The following is an 11153-nucleotide window of genomic DNA, read 5'->3' on the forward strand; positions in this document are numbered from 1 at the left end:
GGGATGTAATGACTGGTCTTCCAGAAATACAGTGCCATTGCCTCAGGAGCAATATTCCTTCAGCATGGAACAAATGAGAAAATTTTTCATGAGCTGAGAAACCATTAAGCTGAAACCCAACAAGTGTGAAGATTAAACTGCTAATTAGCCTCTGTCTGTCTCATCACTGTCTTGAAATCTGAGATCCTTGAAATCCTCATTTACACAGGAAGATACTTGGGCTGTGTCTACACTGTAAGACAAAGTGGCTCTCACAGGGAATCTTGATACACTGAATTGTACTGTAGGACTAAGAGAGAGAAAACTAGTTAAGATTCATTAAAAAGCCTTTGCTTAAAATCTAACTCGCTCAACATGTTTACAAATGAACATTCAAGGACTGTGTACCTTGGCCTTCAGTATAAACAGTTTAGCAATAGACAGTATCATTTAACATACTTTGTACCTGCATACAGTTGATGTATACCCTTAGATACAAAAAAATTACTTCACAGTTTATCCAGAACTCTTCAATTTTTTAAACTGAAATCTTCTGTCACTACTGAGAATTTGGGATTTCTGTTTGAGCAAAAAGTATTTAACTTGTTAGAACAGAAAAATCAAAGTTATTGTGTATCTCCCCTCTAGAAAACCTCAGGTTTTCAACAAAGAACAGAAAAAAATCAAAGGGATCACCTACTGCCCCCACCTTCTAAGCCCAATGAGCAGAGAAAATTTACACACTTACAATTGATTTTAACCAACTCAGATAAATCTGAGGACCAAGACATTAAATAAACCTTGTTTATGTGTACTAGAATTGCTCTAATTTAAAAGGTGAATAATATGTAAGTAGGACTATTGGCTAGAATATGTGAGAATGTCTGGACCAGGCTACAGTTTTACCAGCTGGTAATCCTTCTCTGACAGTGATTAGACGAAGCACCTGCAGAAGAAAGCAAATGTAGCAAGGATTCTAGAAGATGATTTCCCAGCCTCCAGTCATATGATGCCCAGATAGTTCCAGTACTACAGGGTGTATTGCTCCACATGACAGGCCTAGACAGACTTTTCTTCAGAAGTGATATCTGATCATTTCTGAGCCACGTAGTCTTGTGTCAAAGTTTCCCACCTTTAAACTACATTTTCTATTAAATACATCCCTTGCTTTGTCTTCAGATTTTGGTTATATCACAGATACATTGCTGTCACCATCTGGACTGTAGTTATGAGGAAGGAAACTTCCCACAAGTATCCTCAGCACACCAGGCTACATTCCAGACTGCTGCTTGGTGAACCCTCTACGTTTGTTGGCCACATGGCATGGATATTGTGTATTGTAGAGAGTAGGATCAGAAAAACATATCCATTTTTCTTGAGAGTGTGCTGAAATGTTCTCCACACAGGAGCTCCTCACATAGCAGCAGCATGGCTGGGAATGACACTGTGAAAAGGCATACATAAGGAACTTGCAGAATCTTTTCTCTACCCCCTAGGATTGCTGTGACAATCTTGAGATCCAAGGTCTCACTGCAGAGCTGTTGACCTGAAACAGTGGAGCAAGGACTGGGAAGAAATAGGAAGACCCCCTGTCTAACAGTGAGATAACCAAAGCACCTGCCCAAGGGTTAAGCCTAAATTTCATTCAGAAATTACCTACAGACATTGTAGATATGTTCTTCTGCTCTTCTCAACACTGCAGGGTTTGGACTTTCAGACCTTGTGTTGACAACTCTAGGAAATTATGGAGTCACACGGAGTGAGAAAAATGGGAAAGGCAGGTCTGTCGAACAAGGGTGTTCCCTGCTCTGTCCACTTCTCTTGTCTTTCCTAGGACTTAACTTGCTCTTGAAAGTAAACTGGTTTTTGGTTTTGACACACTTGGATCTGAGGTGACTGCAAAATTCTTTTCTCCTCTTAATTACATTTGAAGAGCCAGACAAGAAAGAGGCTTGAATTGAACAATTTAATGTTTATGAGCGCTGAGAAACCTGCTTACAATTTCTGAACCATCCATGGTCTGTGTAGGTGAGTTATTAAATTTACCCCACTTATCGCTGTTCTGCATTTCTTAAATATACTCTATTGAGAATAAAACTCATTAATGATTGCTGGACATGCAAGCTTCGGGAGGATATGGGCCCACAAGAACCTAGATAACAAAGTGGAGGGAAGAAAAATGGAAATAATATGCCAATCCAAACCCATCTCAACTGGCAGTATCTTAGAAAAAAAGGTAGTCTTTAAGCTCTGTTAAAAGTTATTCTCTCAGCCTGCCTGTGTCCATGGCCAAGAAAATCCTTTCAGAAATGTTATTTCTGAAGTTAATTGCTCAAAACAGCCTAACATCTTCCTTCAGCACCAAACCTTGCATTCCTTCCTGCACAAGGAGCTGCCACATGCAAATAGCCACCCTGGACTGGCAGCAGGAATTTGTCCGAAAGTAACCTTTCTCCATTGTTTAATTCCCTTCTCATGTTAGTCTAATGGTGGGCTGCTTTACAGAGGCTGTCATGCAGCAGCTGTAACAAAGGAAAAGCTAAGCAAGGAAAGGAGTTTAGATGAATGAGTTTGCAAATATACATAAATACGTATATGCATATTCTTATGGATTATATGTATATGTTGAGGTTTTAGATGGGGTAGTACTGCAGACTGCTAATCTCAGAGACTTGAAGCCTTGTTCTCCCCTGGAAGCAAAGGAAGGTTTAATTTCCATGTAGGAAGAGATTGTCATAGGTGTTTTAACAGGTATTTGTACATCTTACTCTTTACTCCTCTCTGTTTTTCCCCATGTGCCTCATTCTGGGAAAGCTTCTGCAGAAAAGAAACCGCTAGCCTGAAGATGTAAGTGGGTTGGATTGAGATCACAAAGGAGAGAGAGGTCAGGAAGGCACTGGAAAGAGCTAAGCATTTATTTGTATGCTAGGCACAGGAGATAAGATATATTTGGGGAGGTGGGTAACATGACAAGCATACAGTGAGTAACTCCTCACCGCCCATGCATGCCATTTGCATACCATTTTTGCCTAGCCTATATTGCTTTCAAGTTGCTGTCTCTTCCAAAGCCATAGGTTGCCCAGTCTGCCTGCTGATGCTTGCTGCTCCATGCCTATGCACACCAGAAGGGGAAGGGAATATCTGCAGAGGCTGTGGTTTCCCCGGGGCTGGAAGGTACCAAAAGAGCAACTGGAACTTCAGCCACTTTTACACCTCTCAGACAGCTCTAGATCTGTTCTTTGAGACTTTCCCCCACTTCTAGCTCTCACCTACTTATCTCCTCACCATGGGGCCTCTGAAAGACACAAACAAGTCTCCCAGGAGCTGATAATGTGTAAGGGCCATTTTCAACATATGGGCAGAGGGAGAAACGAAGCCTACCCACACTCTGTGGAAATACCCCAGGCTCAGAGTCTCTTTTCCTCCTGGGGAAATGTACAAAGGATGTCTCCTAGGGAAGCAAAGGCTTCTAAACCTGTCCACTTGATTCTGCCATTTACCAAGAGAGCAGAAATGACTCAAAATATCTGAAGCAACCCACTAGCAGCTCTGTACAACTTGAAGAGCTTGTGCTGAGATGCTGTAAGTTTTGTTTGGCTGTAGCTGTCGTGGCATGGATGTATGTTTGTGTATGCACATTACCATACATGCACTGTATAGTAATTGAGCAGAGATGTGATGAGAAGTCCAGCAAAGAAGACTGGCAATCCATTCTTCTCATATCAGCAGGACCTTACATATCCACAGGGATGTTACAATGCCAGGCTACTGGCCCACCTGCAAGGCTGTCCATGCATATCCCTGGGAGCATTCCTGGTAATGGTGTAAAAGGACATTTTCACCCCCAGTTTTATTCTGAGGCATTTTTCAGTCAAAGATTAAAAACGCTTTGATCCTAGAAACACTGCCTGTCAATTGAAATTTGTGAAAAATGAAAATGAGAAAAGGATCATATTCCTAAGTTTACTGTTATGTTCATTCTTTTAAAGAAAATGGGGTTTTCCTAATGCTTTCTGAGGGGGAAGAGGAAGATCTGGAGTTAGTAGCAGTCCAATACCATATGTCTGGTAAGGGATTTGGTAAGAAGTTGAGGAACTCTGACGTAGCTGTGCTGTGACTGACTAAGAAGGACACTGCCTCTGCTTCACAAGGTTGGGAGGGTGAGTATGCATGGTATCCCTGTACTGCACAGCAGTGACTAGCTTATCTTCAGCATTCAGTCTTCAGGGTAGTGACTTACTGGGAAAGCTTTCATGCCCACCCCCCGCCCCTCTTCTTCTCTCTTTCCCTCACTGTTTTTCAACAAATGTGAAAGATGCTGATAAATACTGCAAGTGAATGATACAGTATTTACATGTTTACGCTCTCCTTCATTTGTGAATTTGTCTCAGCATTGTTAAAGACCAAGGATCATTCTTTTATTGCTTTTTCACACAACCATGCCTGAAGCCCAAATATTGATCAGGGTTATCTTCTCCTCTCTGTTAGCTCTTGCTGCTTCCAGCTGCTCAGGGATTTACACTGAACTTTCATTTACTTATGGAAGATTTATTCTGTGGTTTCGACTCTGTGGTTAATTCAGCAGAGGTAGCAGGAACACAGCCATGTTTTTAGTCAGCCTCCATGTACTAAAGAGCTGTATGCCTGGCTACTCTGCTTTACTACACTTCACACCTCTCTACCTGGTGACGGTAGTATTTACAGGTTTTCTTCTCCAGGAGAAGATGGCATGGAATTGAAGTTACAAAATCAATGAAAATGCTTAGGTAAAGACAACAGAAATATTTTCCACAGGAGTTTCCTTGTGATGTGTTTTACTGTGTTAATCCTTAACAGAAATACGTGGCTGTACTTTGTCCTGGATCCAAGCTATACCTTTCTAAGTTTTGCATCCACTAAATGTTTTCTGAGATAGTTACTGTTAGTTTGCAGTCATCTTTCCTTGAGGCAGAGAGCTATACAATGTTTTCCCCAAAGTAGTACCTGAAACTCCTGTTTTGAGTGCTATATCAGTGACTTAGGTGTTCCCACGTGTCAAGACACGTTTCACTTGCTTATGACTGACTGAAGATGTGAAGATTGGGTACAGCCTTGGCTTCGGTGACATGGTGGAATTCAGGATCCTGCATGGAAGAAGCAAAGCAGCAATCAGGACTAGAACCCTAAATTTCTTAACTTGCTTAACTTTGTGAGAGCTTAACTTTGGCCTCTTCAAGGACCTATTTGGAGGGATCACATCAGCTACAGATCTAGAAGAGAACGGGGCCAGGAGTTCAACATCACTTCCTCCAAGCTCAAGACTGATGAACCCCCATGAACAAGAAATCAAGCAAAGGAGGCAGGAGACCTGCATGGATGAGCAGGAAGCTCCCAGCAAATTTCAAATGGAAGAAAGAAATTTATAGGATGTGGAGAAAGGGACAGGCCATGTGGAAAGACTGTGGGTACATCTTCAGAGTACACAGGGATGTGACAAGGAAGGCCAAGGCCTGCTTGGAATTGAGACTGGCGAGGGATATCAAGAACAACAGGAAGGGTTTCTTAAGTATATCCACTGCAAAAGGAAGAATAGAGAAAATGTGGGTGCTGCTGCTGAATCAGATGTGTTTCCAGGTGTTGGAAGGCACAGAGAAGGAAGAATTATTGAATGCCTTCTTTGCTTCAGTCTTTACTTTTGAGAACAGCCCTCAGGAATCTCACACCTCAGGGGTAAGAGAAAAAGGTTGGAGAATGGAAGACCTGTTTGTAGAGGGTTGGGTTAGAGATGAGCTAGGCAGATTAACCACCTGTAAGTCTACAGACTTGAGGGGATGCACCGATATGGGCTGAGGGAGCTAGCAGATGTTGCTAAGCCAGTCTCCATTATCTTTGGAAAATCATGGAGTGGGAGAGATGTCCAATACCTGGAGAAAGGCCAATGATTCTCCCAAGCCAATGATCTTCAAAAAGGGCAAGAAGAAGGACCTGGGAAGCTACCAGCCAGTCAGCCTCACCTCGCTCCCTGGAAAGGTGATGGAACAGATCATTCTGGAGGTCATCACCAAACATGTAAAAGAAATTAAGTTCCTCCTTATTCAGCTTGTTTATCAACAACTTCAATGAAGGGATTGAATGAACCCTAAGCCAGTTTGCAGATGATATAGAAATGGGGGGAGTGGCTGGCACATCTGAAGGCTTTGCTGCCACTCAGAGGCACCTTCATGGGCTGGAGAGCTGGGCAAAGTGAAACCTAATGGGGTTCAACAAGGGCAAGAGTCCTGCACCTGGGGAGGAACAACCCCAGGCAGCAGCACAGGCTGGGGACTGACGTGCTGGAGAGCAGCTCTGTGCAGAAGGACCTGGGGGTCCTGGTGGACAACAAGCTGTCCATGAGCCAGTAGTGCCCTTGCAGCCAGGAGGGCCAGTGAAATCCTGGGGGACATCAGGAAGAGTGTGGCCAGTCGGTCAAGGGAGGTGATTGTCCCCCTCCACTCCAGTGAGGCACATCTGCACTGCTGTGTCCAGTTCGGGGCTCCTCAGTGCAAGAAAGACAAACAGCTACTGGAGAGGGTCCAGTGGAGAGTTGCCCAGATGATTTGGGGCCTGGAGCATCTCTCTTATGAGGGGAGACTGAAAGAGCTGGGCCTATTAAGTCTAGAGAAGACAGAGAGAGGATCTCAGCAATACATGTAAATATCTCCAAGGTGGGTGCCCAGAGGATGGTGCTAGACTCCTTTCAGTCATACCTTGCCATGGGGCTTGGAGTCAATAATCTCCAGAGGTCCTTTCCAACCCTAACTATTCCTTGATTCAGTGACATATAGTAACCAAGAGATTAGAGTAGGGGATCTTAACTGTCTCTGCTTTCATGTGATGGCCCCTCACTCCTTGATTTTATTGATTCTTTCTAAGTTAAAATGTGTATAAAGTCTCAAAAGGACTTGCATCATATTAAAAAAAAAGTGTTCAGGAAAAGTATTGTTGGAATTGTACTCGGTTCAAATGCATCACTCTCCAAGCTTGACCTGTAAGGAACTCACAGTTAATCCTCTTCTCCTGCAGTCAAACAGGTTTTAATATAGTCCTGGGGATTTATTAATCAATTTCCCATTCCATATCTTCAAGCATTTCTTCCACAAACAGTTGAATTTATTTCCACTCACCATTAGTTTATGTAATGTAAGAAAGTCTAGTCTGGTGAAATGGTAGGAAACTTGAACTCAATATAATGTTTATTCTGTAGACTGTCCTTCCTGCCATACAATATAGTGTATGCTACTTAACTGAATGATGAAAGTGTTTCTCTTCAAGAATTTAATGTTCTTTGTCTCATCTCTAGGAACATAAAATACAGAATTCAAATACATCTATGTAAAATATATATTTTGGGTTTTTTTCTGACTAACACTAGGCAAGCATGTAAAATTGAATCCTCCCAGCAACACACACACAAAACATTGTAGAGAGAATTGTGTTCGTGCTTAACAGTACTGTGTGTATATCAGCAATGAATACTATAGAAAACAGGATATGGAATAAAGATTATTATTTCTACAGGATACAGATCCAAAGTCCTCAAGATGTTATCATGGCACAGAGGAAAGTCCAAACAGGAGATTTCTGCTATTTCTTTAAATAGACATACACTGCAATTAAGAAGACAGTTGCACAGCTAGGTCCATTTATTCTGATCAACTTGACTTTCAAACATCTATTTTGTTATCTTGATACGGTACCTTTTTCTCCCCATCTGTGGGGGCTATTAGACCACATAGTGAGGTTAAATGGAACCCAACAGAACAGGCAAAAAAAATGTTGTAGGATCCTTGGAGAAATAGCTGATGCAGGGTGATATCCTATCTGGATGGAGGCAGGGTAGTCTTGCAAAGAGTATCACAAATTTACCAGGGTACTATGCAGTCATGGGACAGGGAGTACAGGGGTGTTGGTAGGAGGAAGGATGCTGAATTCTGCAAACTTTGCCAAAAGAGAAACGAAAGGAGAAATGGAAAACAGGATTCAGCAGCAAGCTAGGATAAGTTTGGAGAGAAGGTCATGGAGACTTAGTCATACCTACACAAAGATGTCCAAGCATCTGGTCTAAGCTTGGTAAGAAAATACAAGTTTTCCTCTCTGGTTATGTAAAAGCTACTTGTCAGAGCTCTTTGCCAACTTAGTTACACTTTGTCTAGAAGAAAATGCTCCCATGTAACTGCACTTATCCCTACCCCTAAGATGCCCAAGGAAGCCTTGAAGGCAATGGGACTATTCCCTTGACAGCTAAAGGGGTGCCTTCATAGGGATCTTGTCAGAAAATGACTAAAAACAGAGTGATGGTCAGGAACTAGTCAGTCAGAAGAGGCACCACTGAGTAACTAAAATGTCTCAGAGAGGGCTGCTATAACACAGACAAGGAGCCCCAAATAAACCTAGTATAGAAGTCCTGCCCTCTTTCCCTCCCCTGATGCCTCCCATGCAAATTCAAAATTATGCTTTCAAATTCAGGGGCAAAAGAGGGACATGACACCCAATTTTGAACATAACTGAGTGCTTCAACCTTTCATGAAAAAATAGCCAGCCACAAAAATGCTTGCTTTTTTTTTTTTTAGTTTTACACAAAGTATGCAAGTAAAACTACTGTCAAAAGAATGTTCCCCAGCATTTCCCTGATTTCTCCCCAGGGTCCTTAAATTTGCTGATGTTAAAAGAAAAACAAAGAACTACAAAAATGCACATGAGCACAATTCTATAAATAAAAAAGGGAGGAAAAATGAAAGCATTTCTTGTATTTTGAACCAGCCATTTGCTTACTCCCTCACTGCTCTGTGCTCAGAACATTAACAGAAGACTGATACTAGAAGGAGTCTTTCTATCACATTGAGTCTGACCTGAATTTCCTTTCTAAGGCCTGGGAAATAAAATCAGAGAGATTAAGATCTACTTTTTACCCTTATACTGGAAAACTTCAGTAGTAAAGGGCAAAATTTTTTCCAAGATAAACAAAAAATTTGGCTTAATTTTGTGTCTGGGTTATAAATACATTAGAAAGGGGAGAAATTAGTCATATGAGCATATAAATAATAGCTCAATTACATTCAAGAATATGTGGGTGGGTGTCCTGGGTGGAATAATTTGCTAAAGCAGCGATCTTCTTCCTTGCTTTTCCTCTTCCTCTTAATTTATTCCTCTTTCTGAATATGTTCTTCTTCTTTTTAACCTTTATTTATATCTTGCTTTTTGTTCTTTAATCTTGGTGATTTTTCTATAATGAGTCTATACACATTTTTCTTTAGGATTGGTATTTTCAATGGATACCAACACAGTGTAGAGTGCTTAAGTGTATACCTAGTCTCTGGTACACACTTCTATTTTTCTGATGTCAAGAAAATGTGTATCTAAAATCAAAGGAATGCTTAACAGTTCTGCTGTACAAGTCTCAGTATGGTTGTTTTCACCATATTACAGTACAGTACTGTACAACCTGCTGCAACATCAAAGACCCCTCCTTCCTTCTTGCTTTTTCTTACACATTTCTGCTCTTGCTTTTTGCTGCTTATTTTGATTTTGTTTTGATTTCACTTGAAACTGATGCTGACACGTAATAAAATTCTCCAGCATGTAGATTTCTGTCAAGCCTCCTGGCTGATCAAGGCTGTCCAGCTGATCAGCCTACTGATTCCGATGCAGGAACCAACCACTCTAGCTACACTGTTTCTTTTTGTGCAGCTTGGCAGCAGTGAGGAATCTAAGAATCAGTGTAACCATGCCTGGCTTCAGAGCAAGACTCAACACGGATCTGGAAGGACTAAACCACCTGAGACACGTGGTTCCTGCACCATACAGAGCAGTGAGCTGGAGCTGTGCGAGAGCATTCCTGAGATGTTTCACTGCCCATGCTTGCCTGCAAGGGAAACACTGGAGTTTGCTTGGGATTATGTCAGTCTCATACCTTCCTAGGTGATAATGAGGTACTGTGCGTTGTACATGTCTTTCTCTCAGGTTGCTTTTTCTGGTACCTGAGCAGATCATGACCTGACATTTATATGCACTCAGCTTGAAAACACTGTGTGACAGTATCAAAAACAAGAAAGTTGTAGCTGTGCTTTTATTTTAAATCTGGGATCTTGTGCCAGGTGTTAGGAAAACATTCAAAATACCACAATGTCAACAAAAATATTTTTCCCAACCTCAGTGGAGTTTTGTGTCTCTCACTGAAGGCAGGATTGGCCCTTTCACCTTCACCAGAAGCACAGGACTGGTAGCCCTTTCCTTACACACGCAGTTACACATGGAGAGGTTTCTAATCCAAAATATTAGAAGTAACTCCAAAGGTAGTTTTGCACAGCAGCAATTTCTCAGACCCTGGGAGCAAGGCTAAAAAGCTCCTGAATTAAGCCTGCCAGAGGAAAAAAAAAAGCAAGAGCTGACCAAAACCTGAGGACCTGGAAAAAAAAACTTCAGAAGTCTTTTTTTTTTTCTTTTGTAAGTTTCTTTCGAAAAAGTGTGAGTATTCTTAGCATCTTTTCAACCTGTTCTAGCATAGGAATATGTTCCTACTGCTCCTAATTTCCATATTTTGAGTGTCCTTCTTTCACTATTTAGAGCATTCCAAGTTTACAGCTAATTGTGGTTAAAAAAATCCTTTGGTAGATGGAACAGTATGAGATATGCTCCCATTTCCTGGCTCTTTTGAGGACAGTAACCCATGGCCAGGCAGGCTGTCTTAACTTCTCACTGAATGGTTCTACATGGTGGGGTGATGCACAGCAGCAAATCCTCTCCAGTGTCATTGGCAAAAAGTGGGACTGATGATACTGGGTCACTTCCCACAGGAAGGGCCTACAATTAAGAACATGGTGTTTATCTGACATGAATGGTTGGGAGATGATGTCATTGAAAATGCACTGCACCACCACACTAACACCTGCTATATCCGAAGTGGTCCCCATTTAGCATCTGCATTTCTGATGTGGATGCATTGTTCTGTCTGAGTATACTTGAGCTGTTTTAGGGAAGCATTCTGAGTGTTGCTGAGCAGAGATAGCACCACACACGGATATAAAAGCATTGTTAAAACAAGCTTTATATGGGATGTTCTGCCAAGTGGTTCCCTTCCCTTCCTCTTCTCATTTCCTTGTTCTCCTTTAGCCACTGGAGAATGGTAATCCTTTTATTCGCTTATGCATAAACTGGTG

This window comes from Motacilla alba, chromosome Z (assembly GCF_015832195.1).
Source record: "Motacilla alba alba isolate MOTALB_02 chromosome Z, Motacilla_alba_V1.0_pri, whole genome shotgun sequence".
Lineage (NCBI taxonomy): Eukaryota > Metazoa > Chordata > Aves > Passeriformes > Motacillidae > Motacilla > Motacilla alba.